This window comes from Mchenga conophoros, linkage group LG22 (genome assembly GCF_057382185.1).
Source record: "Mchenga conophoros isolate Kocher_MC1m ecotype Shallow Benthic linkage group LG22, M_conophoros_male_GT1.1, whole genome shotgun sequence".
Lineage (NCBI taxonomy): Eukaryota > Metazoa > Chordata > Actinopteri > Cichliformes > Cichlidae > Mchenga > Mchenga conophoros.
In genome coordinates this window covers 30,463,651-30,478,731 of record NC_140546.1, presented here as the reverse complement: position 1 = coordinate 30,478,731, position 15,081 = coordinate 30,463,651, and the positions used below count along the sequence as shown (strand labels likewise).

Sequence of the window (15,081 nt, the reverse complement as noted above, 5' to 3'; positions counted from 1 at the left end):
TTTATGCAGTAAAGTTACAGTGGGATACAAATAATATCAGGCTGATCCTGCCACAATTTGTTCCCCCTGTTCAAATCACGGACAAACAGTATCCCACAGCTGTTTATGTTTTTAAACCCATTTTGCACAGAGAGGCATTTTTAAAAAAATGTATTGGTAGCAATGTTGAATATTATTACACAGGAAAAAAAACCACTATATGTAAAACAATGACACCGTGACGCCTCTGCTTTTCTAAATAGAGGGACAGTAACTGCATGTGTATATGTAAGCATGTAAAACCTGAAGATAGAGACAAAATACTGTTTATCTGCCATTCTGCAATTCATCTCATGTAAACAATAACATGGCACACAGTGTGATGTGAAAAAAGGCATATACCTTTGACGTTGGGTGACGAAGTCTGTATTCCTCGTCCACACGTAAACGCAAAAAAGGAGTTTTAAAAAATCTCAGTTTTCGGTGATTCGAAATGCCGTTTATGTGTGGACGGAACAGCGGTGTTTTCAAAAATACCCATGTATGTGCGGACGTTGCGTAAAAGAGTTAGTAGTTTATTTTCTTACTACTTGTAATTTATTGCAGATTACTTGTATTTGCTTAATTGTTTACTAAATGTTTGAGGTGAAGACCTTCTATGACTCTGTTGTGGCTTCTGCTATCTTTTATGGCGTGGTCTGCTGGGGCGGCAGCATCTCTGCTGGGGACAGGAAGAGACTGAACAGGGTGATCCGAAGGGCCAGCTCTGTTCTAGGATGCCCTCTGGACCCAGTGGAGGTGGTGAGTGACAGGAGAACGGCGGCTAAGCTGTCATCCCTGATGGACAACATCTCCCACCCCATGCAGCAGACTGTGACAGCACTGAGCAGCTCCTTCAGTGGGAGACTGCGGCACCCACGGTGTGGGACGGAGAGATTTCGCAGGTCTTTCCTCCCCACTGCTGTCAGACTCCATAATAAAGACTTTAACTGATCAAGCACACACATCCATACATATGCAATAACACTAAGTGCAATAATCCTTTCTGTCATCGTTGTATTTTTACTCAGTTGTATATAGTATTTGTATTTGTATTCTATTTTTATCTTATTGTATATTTATTTTATTTTATTCTACTGTATATAGTATTTTATTTTATTCTATTCTGTACAGTTGTGTACTGTATTTATTCTTATTGTATTCTAATTTTTGCCTCATAACTTTTGCACTGTCCACTTCCTGCTGTGACAAAACAAATTTCCCACGTGTGGGACTAATAAAGGTTATCTTATCTTATCTTATCTTATCTTAAATAAACCGCAACGGAGCAAAATATGGGTGTGTGTGGTTGGAGGACGTGTGCGCATGCGCGCGGAGGGGGGGGGGGGGGGGGGGTGAACATTTTTTCTTGTAAAACAAAGGGTGGCCCAGCAGAAAAAGTTTGGGAACCATTGATTTAGTCCAAGGCTGTCGCCCCCAAGAACAAGTGCGCAATCTCGGTGTTCAGAGAGTGCACTAAAAAATGTGAAAGAACGAGGGGTCATCAACATTTGGCCTATATATACTTACAATACATAGCTTTTGTATTAAGTATAGCTAATTTAATGATTAGAAATCTACCCTCTGGATCTATAACTGTGTTGAGTACTGTGCAATTAATATTTTTATGTATTAAAATTGCTACTTCCCATTGGCAAGAGTTATAGGAGGCAGTGAACACATTAGGAAACTCAGATGTTTTAAGTTCATATGTAGCAAACAACATCTGCCTGTAGTTTCTTAAGCTGGTTAAATGTCTTTAACATCTGATCTCTGGAGCCAGCGTCATGCACATTCCATGTAACCTTAGTGTTCCCATAGTTGTGTGTGTACAGCTAATGTTGCACGCTATGGGTGACTCTTGAATGGGTGAGGAAAATGGAACTCCATCACCCGTTTGTAAATAGAAGAAAAATGTGGCTGGATTCATTAGTTTAACATTTTGTAACTAAAAACATTCTTAACCAAATGTTTTTTCATCTGTTTTCATGTAGCACTTCCTCATTTCCACTTGTATGTTTGGCCTTTTGATAAACCTCCTCCCTCTAGTGTTACCTACACTGCCTCATGTGTGGTTGTGTCTTTAGACTGACACCGACAGACATTAGCTGATGGATGAATGACATGCAACTTAAAAATACACTTTTTTGGCATTGCTGGGTCCCTTTCTGGCCATTGCATGAACACTACTTCAAAGATGTAATTGTGAAGCATTGATTACCTGATCACACTCTTCCTCCTCCTGCCACCCCTTTTTTCCACATTAGACATGTGATCCTCAGGTGTCACAGGTGTTCGTAGGCTGTATCCCAATTCAGGGTCTGCAGCCTTGGAGGACGCGGCCTTCGTGGTCTACGTGGGACTAGTCCTTGAAGACCGAGAAGTGTGAGGCTTGTATAGGCTTGTGAAATGGGACGGTCTAGCCTCCGCCCGCCCTGGTTGCCTAGTGTCACGGGGTGGAAAGGGACAAGTCATCTAAGTTTTTCTACTATGCATGTTTTGCTGCGTTTTACCTTTTTAATATTTTAATATTGTACACTGGTTTATTTTTATGAGTTTTACTGCATGTTTTAATGGTATTTATTTGGTGACTTGTCCTGGAAAGACTCCGCCCCTACCTGATAATAAACTGATCACACCTGCGAGAGATCCCAGGGAGGCCAATAAGAGGGCCTGACAGACCACAGGAAGAGTTTTTTAGTCGACCGAGAGGCTTGAGAGACGGCCAGGAGTAAGTGGTGCCAGGCGGCGACGCCTGCGAGCCGAAGGGGCTGGTGGAGCTGGGCGTTAGAGGAGATGACCAGCGACTGGGGACGCGCCACCACCAGCGACTAGGGACGCGCAGCGGGCAGTCAGACGGCAATAACGACAAGAGCCAGCTTGTGCACTGCGGGAGAGCAGAAGCAGTGAGACAGCTGGTGCCGATTGCAGTTTTAAAGAAGCGGCGGGCGGAGTTGAGAGCTCTGCCCACCCGGGGTAAGTCTTTGACTTATCCCTTTTTATAAAGTAAAACTGTCGAAAGGAATAGTGACTGCCGCTCCCTCCCTTTCTTCAGTGCACCGGGACGTGGAATGCGGGGAGGAAGGCGAGGACTCCGCTGGGTTTCCCTCTTTTACTACTACGCTGGATTTCTTAGTTTTTTGTGACTTTTATGCCGTGGTGGATCCCACTGGACTTTTAATGTTGTGTTTTATTGATTTTTATTGTGTTATTCCTTGGCCAAGGTTGTTTTAATTCATTTTACATTTTTAACTATTTAAATATAATAAATTATATTTTTAATCTTACAGTTTAAATTGTGTGCTTTCCCTTGGCGGCTCCACTGCTCTGCCCGTTTTGAGGAAGGTTTCCTTCCTTTTAAAAATACAAAACATCTTGGAAATAAAATCAGCCTTTCCGCTCCGTTACACTAGCAACCATGACATCGACTGCTGGAAACGTTTCATACAGCATTGACAGAAATAAAAGAGAAAATCTTTTGCTCATTTTTTTTTTAATTTTTACATCAGCTTTATTTGATTTGATAAGTATCTGTGGCTGAGACCACGGGACTGTAAAAACATTGTTGGGCTTCATTTCTGTGCTAAACAGTCATTTTAAGATTAGTTAGTAAATAATAATTAGCTTATGTTGTTCATGAGACTAAAGTCATCTCACTTTGGTAATGTAATATTACCAATATTAAATATTAAAGTTATTATTATATTAATCATTATTAGTTATTACAGGAGTGAACTTGAACCCTGTATCAAATACTGAGCTTCAGTAAAAATTCAAGTTCCAGTTATTTATATTATCACCTTAAATCTTCACTCAAAGACAAACATCTTTTAAAGTGTATATATAGATGTATTATATATAAGAGACAAATATTGTTTTTTTATTATGTTTGTATTACTATGTTTGGGCTGAAGAAGGAGTCCTATCGGGCTTGGTTAGCCTGTGGGACTCCGGAGGCAGCCGACAGGTATCGACAGGCCAAGCGGAATGCGGCTCGGGCAGTGGCTGAAGCAAAAACTCGGGTGTGGGAGGAGTTCGGAGAGGCCATGGAAAAAGACTTTTGGAATGCCTCGAAGAGATTCTGGCAAACCGTCAGGCGTCTCAGGAGGGGAAAGCAGTGCTCTACCTGCACTGTGTATAGTGCTGGCGGAGCGCTGCTGACATCGACTGAGAAAATTGTCAGGCGGTGGAAGGAATACTTCGAGGACCTCCTTAATCCCACTGACACGTCTTCCGAGGAGGAAGCAGAGTCTGGGGATGAGGGGAATGACCCGCCAATTTCCGGGGGCGAGGTCACTGAGGCAGTTAAACAACTCCTTGGTGGCAGAGCCCCTGGTGTTGATGAGGTCCGCCCCGAGTTCCTGAAGGCTCTGGACGTTGTAGGGCTGTCCTGGTTGACACGCCTCTGCAATGTTGCGTGGAGATCAGGGGCAGTACCTGTGGACTGGCAGACCGGGGTGGTGGTCCCCATCTTTAAGAAGGGGGACCGGAGGGTGTGTTCCAACTACAGGGGGATCACACTCCTCAGCCTCCCTGGGAAAGTCTATGCCAGGGTGCTGGAAAGGAGAGTTCGTCCGCTAGTCGAACCTCGGATACAGGAGGAACAATGCGGTTTTCGTCCTGGTCGCGGAACACTGGACCAGCTCTTTATCCTCTCGAGGATACTTGAGGGTGCATGGGAGTTTGCCCAACCAGTCTACATGTGTTTTGTGGACTTGGAGAAGGCATTCGACCGTGTCCCTCGGGGTGTCCTGTGGGAGGTGTTGCGGGAGTATGGGGTGTCTGGCCCATTGCTACGGGCCATTCGATCCCTATACAACCGTTGCAAGAGCTTGGTTTGCATTGCCGGCAATAAGTCGGACTCGTTCCCGGTGGGTGATGGGCTCCGCCAGGGCTGCCCTTTGTCTCCGGTTCTGTTCGTAATTTTTATGGACAGGATTTCTAGGCGCAGCCAAGTGGCGGAGGGCTTTCGCTTTGGTGGCCTCAGAATCTCATCTCTGATTTTTGCGGATGATGTGGTTCTGTTGGCTTCATCAGGTGAGGGCCTCCAGCTCGCACTGGAACGGTTCGCAGCCGAGTGTGAAGCAGCGGGAATGAGGATCAGCACCACTGAGGCCATGGTTCTCAGCCGGAAAAGGGTGGAGTGCCCACTCGGGGTTTTGTTCGCGAGTGATGGGAGAAGGGAGCTGGAGATCGACAGACGGATTGGGGCTGCAGCTGCAGTAATACGGACGCTGCACCGGTCCGTCGTGGTGAAGAGGGAGCTGAGTGTAAAAGCGAAGCGGTCGATCTACGTCCCTACCCTCACCTATGGCCACGAGCTGTGGGTAGTGACCGAAAGAACGAGATCGCGGATACAAGCGGCAGAAATGAGCTTCCTCCGAAGGGTGGCTGGCCTCTCCCTTAGAGATAGGGTGAGAAGTTCGGCCATCCGGGAGGGGCTCAGAGTAGAGCAGCTGCTGCTCCACATCGAAAGGAGCCAGCTGAGGTGGTTCGGGCATCTGACAAGGATGCCCCCTGGGCGCCTCCTGGGTGAGGTGTTCCAGGCATGTCCCATTTCCCAGGAGGCCCCGAGGCAGACCCAGGACACGCTGGAGAGATTATATCTCTCGGCTGGCCTGGGAACGCCTTTGTATTCCCCCAGATAAGCTGGAGGAGGTGGCTGGGGAGAGGGAGGTCTGGGCCTCTTTGCTTAGGCTGCTGCCCCCGCGACCCGGCCTCGGATAAAGCGGATGAGGATGGATGGAGAAAGAAAACAAAACAAAACCCTAGGAGTTGGTCACTAAACTAAAAAATAAGTCAAAAGGTAAAATCAACAAACAAACAAAAAAGAGCAAGCAGTCATCACACACACAGCTCACTAGCTGCAAACCAGCAAGGCTCTTTGCCCTTAGGTATTCCATGTTAATTGCTGAGTAGAGTCAGGTGAACAAAAAGTGTGATAATTGAGGCAGGAAAGATGCTGGGACACACCCTCACAAGGTCAAATTCACAGGAGGCCCTGCTACAGCCATAAACAAATGAAATGAATTTTTTTTGCAGTACTCAAAGTGGCTGTCGAGTGCTCTCCCAGTGTTATGTTTGAATGTGTTTTGTTGATTTGTTTTTGTTATTCTGACCACCTGTTATCCACATGAAGGATAAACCAAACTAGACCGGACCAGTTCTTACGCTGGCTCAGGGGGTTGGGAAGCGCATCTGTAACCGGAAGGTTGCTAGTTCAAGCCCTGGACTCTCTGTCCTGGTCGTTGTGTCCTTGGGCAAGACAGTTTACCCTACCGCCTACTCAGTGGCAGTCCTAGCCTGTTTGGCGCCCTGGGCGAACACTCCCTCTGGAGTAGTGACGTATACTGAACACACTATATTAAATAATGTAAACAGCTAATAGGCTATTGTTTTTGTATCATTTATTGCATTTATGGAGGGAGTGGTGTATGCTGGCCAATGGCACAGCTAGCGACTGGGTGACTTTATTCACCCGCTTCGGCTGTTATCAATCCATCAGGCGTTATTAGCAGAAATCAATCCCATAGATATGGGCCATCTCCTGCTAGATTGTTCAGAAGGTTGTTATCATCCATCCAGATGGAGGATCACTAACAGGAGCATGGGAATACTCCAGAATCCACTCTTGCTGGAATCCGCTGGATACAGCAGTGTTTACAGGTAAGGCCATTTAAACGGACAGCATTTATAGAATGACTGTTAAAAGTCAATAATGTTAATGTGGATATGTTAGTAATACACCGAGTGCTAATATAACAGCTTTAAGATGCATTTGTAGATATTATTACGTATTTTACCGTCCTTATGGTGCTAGCTTAAAGTTACGATGTAAAAGTTAGCTTATATTGTAGTAAAGCTGTTACTGTTTAAACGAAGTTAGCACAGAAATATTAGCTTCTGTTATGACTGATGAAGTTACTGGTTAATAAAGTTTCCAGTAAAGTGTTTAATCGCAGCCACAGACTGACAGCAAATATCTCGATTAGCTTCAACGCATCTCTAATAAATATATGCAAGTTTCAGTGCTTCGTTTAAACTGTATGATACTTATACTGACCCAGGGTCAGTGTAAAATACAATCCTAGCTGTGTGAACAAAGTCTGGCTCCTTTAATCCTGCATGACAAACCTCAGGATGCAGGTTATTATTACTCTTTCCTGCTGGCACACCTGTCACACCTGAGAGTCAGCTAGAAGCTTTCTCATCACATAAAAAGAAAAAAGAAAACAAAAATATTCAGGAATTAGAAAAAAACATCAAATCACTAGAAGAAGCCTACACGTCCCACCAAGATCAGGAAACATTGAAGAAAATACGCAAAACAAAACTAGAATTAAATGAGATAATTGATTAAAAAAAACAAAATTCTTAGTACAAAGACTACGCCTACAAAATTATGAACATGGTAATAAATCCGGTCAATTTCTAGCAAACCAGCTAAAAATAAATAAAGAAAAAACAACTATATGTGCTGTTCAAGATTCATCTGGGAACAAAATATATGATCCGATACAAATAAACAACATTTTCAGGGATTTCTATAAAATGTTGTATTCACCACAAATAAACCCATCTAAAAAATAAATTGATCAGTTTTTGGACAACATAACTCTTCCAAAATTATTGGACACTCAAGCAATGGCACTGGATTCACCACTGACACCAGGTGAACTCCAGGAAGCCCTGATAAGTATGCCCAATAATAAGGCTCCAGGTCCAGATGGCTTTCCTGCAGAATTCTACAAAGAATTCTGGTCGATTCTAGCACCAGTTTTCTACAGAACGTTGTTGGAAATTAAAGAAAAGGGCAGACTTCCATCAAATATGAATTCTGCAAACATTAATCTCCTGCTAAAACCAGGCAAAGACCCTGTATATCCCTCAAGCTATCGTCCAATATCCCTTATAAATGTAGACCTTAAAATAATCTGCAAAGCTCTCTCAAAGAGACTGGAGAAAATAACCCCCCTCTTAATTCATCCTGACCAAACTGGTTTCATAAAAGGTAGGCACTCATCAACAAATACACGTAGACTACTTAATTTGATAGACTACTCATACAGTAAAAACCTTGAAACTACAATATTTTCTTTAGATGCAGAAAAACCATTTGACAGATTTAACTGGAAATTTCTATTTGCAACTTTACACAAATTTGGTTTTGGATCCTCTTTCATTAACTGGTTAAAAATATTATTTTGCAAGAATATCAGATTACTCAATTAACTGGTCAAAATCTACAGTCCTTCCGATTAATTGCTCCTTCCATAATTCCTCTTCTGCACCACTGCAATCGGGAAATATAAAATATTTAGGTATTAATGTTTCTCCCAAGCTTGCAGATCTAACTAAATTAAACCATGTCCCACTTTTAAAGAAGGTAGAAGGCGATCTGGCTAGATGGAAATGTCTACCCATATCACTCATGGGAAGGGTTGCCGCTATAAAAATGATGGTCTTACCAAAAATAAATTATTTATTCTCAATGATCCCAACTAAACCGCCACAAGATTGGTCCAGATCTCCAGATTCATGTATGTCCAAATTCCTTTGTGTGACCCGTGGTAGGTACCTATTTAAAATAGGACAGAGCCGTAGGCGCACAGTCAGTTTAAAAGAGTTTAATTTTTAATACAAAATAAAAGAAACAGTGTAACAGCAGCACCTAAAAACAATTAAAAACCTTACCTTATTAAAAACGATAAAACTGTACGATTGCCCGTGAGACAGGACAAGCGCTGCGGGGAACAGTTTAAAAACAAATCGACATAGCACACAGGTTAAAAATGGACGGCAACTCACACATGACCCCAAATGGGTAAAACACTATAGAAAAAAAGGCAAATCTTCAGCGCCGTCTTCACTCGGGCCCCCCGCTGTGCATGCAAAAGCGGGGAGGCAAAAAAAGGATTTGTTTTCCCTGCAGCGCCTTCACCGCCTGCGAATCAATATCTGTGGTGCCTACTGATACAGAAAAAAGTAAAACAAAAAAACAAAACCATCGACAGCCGCAGCAGTCAGTCCGTCGACTTACACCAGTTTAAAACAAATTAAAACACACTGATGTGTCGGGTCCTTTGCCCGCAGCCAGAAATCCACCTGGCAAAGCAGCAGCTCGGTACTCTGTGAATAAAAGGCAGGAGATCACTAGCTGGACAATAAAACACAGGAATATTCCTCCACTGAATTGGTTTTGTTACCTGTCCACAAGTTCGTGTCACACCCTAATAAATGTGGGTCAGTGGCGATGAAGTCCACTATACCGTTCTCACGGGAGCAATGTTTCCCACCTACAAGGGTGCAAATAACTGTAAACCTCTGCCAACAGCCAGAGCTCAAGTGGTACATTTTTGTGTAACCTACCGTTCTAACAGAAGTTTAGGGGAGGACGCATATCAGACTTTCATAGTTAAGAAACACCAACTTGCCCAACTCGGACCAAGCACTCGCAGCTTCAGGTTTGCAAAGGAATACCCAATTGCCCACACCTGCGCTTATGAAAGGAGCGAAGACCAGCTCCGCCCACCAGGGGCGGTCCCAAGTCTCCAGGTCTCACCTGTCACATTCTCCCCCCTGGTTTTTGCATTGGCGACCCGACAACGAAACCTTAAAGCCACGGTCTATAAAAAGCTGTAACTGAATGTACACTAGGTGGCCTGGCTTCAGCTGATTGGGGCAGATGGTGTGGATTGGAATGGTGGCCAGCTGTTGAGCGTGTCGTTCTTCTAACTGTACCACTTTCAGCTAATGGAGTGGGGACACTACACTGTGGAGTCAGGGTACCAGGCTCAGTCCTTCTGGACTGCGGCCTCATTACTATAGCCAGGTCTTCTGGGAGTTGTTGGGGACAAGGTGCAGAATCAGTTTGTACACTTTGGGGGTCACCTCTTGGGGACTCCCTTCGTTGCCACACATAAAAGTCTCCCTCATCCTCAGACGGGGGTAACCGGTCAGGTGAACTTCTAGGGTTAGCAGTTTGCTGGAGCTCTGCCCTTATTTTCTCACAGATATCAGCAGGGATCAGCTTGATAAATTGTCTATTAACCTGTCTTTTCTGTTCTGGATCATTGAGTGGGGCCACTGTATACACAGGACCAGCATCAGCAGGGGCACGGACAATACAATACGGTGTAACGTCCCAAAAATCTTGAATTTTATTCCGTCCCCGAATGCTATGATCTCTCAAATACACTAACTGATGCAATGGCAAGGGGTCAGAAGCTGGGGCAGGTTGACGATCTGCACGCAGCGTCGCTGCTGCTTTGGTGCGGTTACTCACACCTTTATAAGCTACATCTAGACGTTTCTGATGCTCTTGGACCCAAGTGTGTACCGGGCCGTGGGTGGGTTCCTCCACTCTGCCTAACAGGAAGTCAACTGGGAGCTGGGGCTCTTGGCCAAACATAAGAAAATAGGGTGACTTACCCGTAGTTTGATGGATTGTGGTATTGTAAGAAAAGGTGAGCTGCTGTAAATACATGGGCCAATGACGCTTTTGCTCAGGAGGCAGGGTTCTCAACAGATCATGCAGAGTCCGATTAAAACGCTCACACTGGCCATTACCTTGTGGGTGGTAAGGAGTGGTGCGAGTCTTTTCCACACCATATAACTGGCATAGCTGCTGAACTAATGCTCCTTCAAAACTCCTCCCCTGATCGGAGTGAATCCTAGAGGGAACACCAAAGCGATAAAACCACTCATAAACCAAAACACTGGCCACAGTAGTTGCCTTTTGATCCTTAGTAGAAATGGCCTGAGTGAACTTTGAAAACACATCAGTAAGAATCAATACATTTTCACGGCCATCAACGGAGGGTTCAAGGCATGTGAAATCAATTGCCAGAATCTGATTGGGCCTCGCAGCCATGAGGTGACCCATGGTTGTTTTAGGTTTGGGATAAACTGCTTTAGCCTGCGCACAACGTTCACATTGCTGACAGTAATCCTGAACCTCCTTAGACATACCTGGCCAATAACACCTCTTGCGTATCAAGTCTGCAGTCCTGTCAGTTCCCTGATGACCATGGTCATTATGCAAGCCATGTAAAACCTCATTCTTGAGACTCTGAGGGACCACTAATTGGCACACTGGTTCCCCCCCATCTGGCTGAAAGATCTGCCGATAAAGGACGCCCTCCTTTTCTACCAGTTTCCTCCACTGGCGATTTGCCAGCACTGCTGCTGGCAAATCTCTTCTCTCCTGGCGAGTAGGGCCAGTTCCTCTGCGCCAAAACTTCAAAAAACCACTAATCGTGGGGTCCTCCCTCTGCAAAGTAGCAAGGTCTGCAAGTGAATGAGAGGGTAAAATCGAAATCATAGATTGGATTACTTGCTGGGGTGGTAAAACTGTTTGGACTAAAGAGTCTGGAAGGGAAGTACCAGGAAGCAGTGTTTCTAAAGACACAGTTTGATCGGATGGCTGACACTGTCGGGACAAAGCATCTGCATTGCCATTTGTACGACCCGGACGATACTTAATTGAAAAATCAAAAGAAGAGAGCTGAGCCGCCCAGCGCTGTTCCAAAGCTCCAAGCTTTGCTGTAGTCAGATGGCTCAAGGGGTTGTTGTCTGTATAGACAACACACCTGTTACCCAGCAAATATTCTCTGAATTTTTCAGTCATAGCCCATTTCAAGGCTAGGAATTCAAGTTTCATGGAGCTGTAATTGGACATGTTACGTTCCGTGGGCTTTAGCCCTCGACTAGCATAAGCTATAGGACGCACCTTGCCATCAGCTTGCTGTTGTGAAAGCACTGCCCCCAGACCCCAGTGGCTGGCATCAACCTCCAAGATAAAAGGTTGTGAAAAATTAGCATAAGCCAATACGGGGGAATGCACCAACCGAGCTTTCAACTCTTGAAAGCTATTTTCACACTGCTCGGTCCAAACTTCCTGCAATGCACGCTTGGAGGGGCGTTTGTGCTTAGTCCCAGCCAGTTCGGCCACCAGCTGGTGGAGCGGAGCAGCTAGGGATGCAAAACCTGGAACAAAGCGGCGATAATAACTAGCAAACCCTAAGAATGATCTCAATTCAGCAACAGAGCTAGGAGTTTGCCAATTAGACACCGCAGATATTTTGTCTGGGTCCGTGGCTACCCCGTCCTTGGAGATCACATGCCCAAGGTACTTTACCTCTGTCTGCAGAAAACAGCATTTTTCCAACTTGGCCTTCAAGTTTTGTACCCCCAAGGTCTCCAGTACTGCTCCTAGGCGCTGAATATGCTCGTCTACTGTGGTAGAGAAGACAATCACATCATCCAAGTACAACAGCAAAGACTGGTGATTCTGGGAACCAAACATTCGCTCCATCAATCTCTGAAAGGTGCTTGGTGCATTACAGAGACCAAACGGCATGCGGTTGAACTCAAATAACCCAAAAGGAGTACAGAAAGCAGTTTTCTTTTTGTCTGGCTCAGCAACAGGGACCTGATTGTAGCCACTAGCCAAGTCCAAGGTAGAGAACCAACATGCACCTGACAACACATCCAAGGACTCCTCAATTCGGGGCAAGGGAAAAGCATCCTTCCTAGTCCTTGAGTTCAGCAGACGGTAATCCACACAAAGCCTAATACTGGAGTCCTTCTTTCGTACTACCATGATTGGGGATGCAAAAGGGCTACAACTTTCTCTGATCACCTGACTCTCCAACAGGTGTTGAATATGGGCCTTAACACTCTCATACTCTGAAGGTGGAATCCGTCGATACCGCTGGTGGACCGGAGTCTCATCTAAAAGTGGGATCTCGTGAGTCATTAAATTGGTACACCCTAAGTCACCATCATGAGAAGAAAAAACAGATTGGTAGTCACGCAAAAGGGCCCTTACCCTGTCCTGATCCTGTACAGTGAGGGCTGAGAGATCAATTGCATTAATTGCAGTTTTCAGAGGGTTGGATTCCACACTCTGGGTTGCCATGGTAACACATTTTTCCTCTCCCAAATCTTCCAAGAGCCTGGTCGAGCCATCCGATTGGCTGACAATTTCAACTTGGCACGAGGTGCCAAGCTGACTGCGAGGTGGCAAAATGGCCTCAGTTAATCCCACATTGGTAACTGGGATAAATGCAGTGCCACTGACCACCTGGACCAAAGCTGGAGAAGAAAGGAGACCATGAGGCAAACCGGCATCTAATGGTTCGAAAAGCGCTATTCCAGTGTGTGCTGAAGGGGCTTTCCGACATGTAGTTGGTACAAATTTCATTGTGCCTGCAGGGATGCAAATTTTTCTTCTACCCTTAACTCTCACTGGGCCACTAACCTGTGCTTCAGGCTGTAGCTGCGCTGTATGGCAACGCTGCAAAGCCTGCTGCCAAGGATCCTCCTGCACTAAAGGAAGGTCAAAAAAAGCAGAGCCATGTTCCAAAAACAGCTCCCTATAACACTCACGGATCACATTCATGCCGAGTACTCCACATGTTTCTGAGTTGGGGCTGGGCTCCAAAGGATCTCTAACAACTAACACACCACGCTTGGGTATTTGCCTCCCTAACACTTGGCAATCAAGCTCCAGGTAGCCAACATAGGGAATATCTAGCCCATTAGCTGCCCGTAACCGCAGCCAATGGCATGCCTTCAGTTTCTCTGGACCCCAGTTCCTAAAATGTTTGGCAAAAAAACTCTCCGTGATGGTAGTGACCATGGATCCAGTGTCTAATAAACAGGAGACATCTACCCCTCCCATATTAATGGTAACCTTTGGACAGGAGCCTACCAACTTGGGTGGGGGACCAGACATTTGAGCATTACAACTGTTGGAGCCAGTTATGTCCCCATCTGATATGTGGCTCAGCATAACAGAGGGTGCTAGTTTTCCGCCTGCATGGAAAACGTACCCTGCCCAGATGAGCTCCTGCTAGGGGCTGTAGATTCAAAGGCTACTACCCTCTCATTATCACAGTCTTTAGCAAAATGGCCAGGTTTCTGACACCGTCTGCAAATAACCTGCCTTCCTCTCTGCGTGAACCTAGACTTACTTGATGTATGGGCAACTCTCAACTCATGTGTAAGCTGATCAATCTGGGCCTGCTGCCATTTTAACATTTCCTTAACCTCTGCTAATTCTGACCCAATAGTATCCCTTGGCCCCTTTATTTGTCCTGTATGCTGAATGCTGTAGACTGCTGGGACAGAATAAGTCCTGAACCGGCCGGGTTCTACTCCTACTCTGCCTTTCTGCTCCCACCTGAGGCCTTCATCTCTTAAAGTATGGAGGTCACAATCTGGATGTTCGCGAACAATCCTTTTAAGCTCGCGGCTCAAATTTCTATCCCGGACACCCTCTACAAACTGATCAGAAAGCAGTCTAGCAGCTTCAGGAATTCGCCTCTCTGGACAACTTTGAATCATTTTGTCCATGAGAGAAAACAATGCATGGGAGAATTCCCTCAGTGACTCTCCTTCTTGCTGCCTTCTTGCATAAAAAGCTTCCTTAACAGCAATAAAGGACATGGGGCAACCATACTGGCTAAGGAGAATATCAAAAATGCAGTCTGGATCTTCTCTTACTTGCTGGGACCTATATTTTATTTCCTCACGAGCATCACCAATCAAATGATCATAGACATAATGGGCTCTATCAACAGGGGCCAGTCTACGAGTGCGCATCACAGATTTTATTTCCTCCACCCAACTTTGGACACTAATTTCCCCCGTTCCACTAAACAGGGGGCACGACCTCTCTCTAGGGATATAAACCAGCCTCTCTCGAGGAGAGCCCTCCATAGGGGTAGAGTCATGAGGTCTACAGGGGCTAGAAATGCCTGATTGGGACTCCATAATAAAAAAATAAAAACCCTCAACAGTAATTGCCTACTGTGTTTAAATGCAGATTATACTTTGTTACCACCAGGATTTACCAGCTGCTGCTTTGCCTAAAAAAAAAAAATAAATAAATACAAATATAAAACAGTTTAAAACACACACCCAAAAAAAAAAGAATTTTACACAAACCAACTGACTAATCGCTGTGCACACCTAGAGGCTCATCCTGTCGACAAGGCCAGTTTGTGACCCGTGGTAGGTACCTATTTAAAATAGGACAGAGCCGCAGGCGCACAG

The 15,081-nt window shown here is 45.1% G+C and overlaps 1 long non-coding RNA gene across 1 annotated transcript; it reads right to left on the bottom strand.

Moving 5' to 3' along the window:
• Positions 1-8,630: 8,630 nt before the first annotated feature.
• Positions 8,631-9,438, bottom strand: LOC146549705 (uncharacterized). Its single transcript, XR_014890483.1, has 2 exons — positions 9,225-9,438; positions 8,631-9,147 (listed from the first exon to the last, which is right to left on the bottom strand). It is a non-coding gene; the product is annotated as an uncharacterized LOC146549705 (long non-coding RNA).
• Between the last annotated feature and the right edge of the window lie 5,643 nt (positions 9,439-15,081).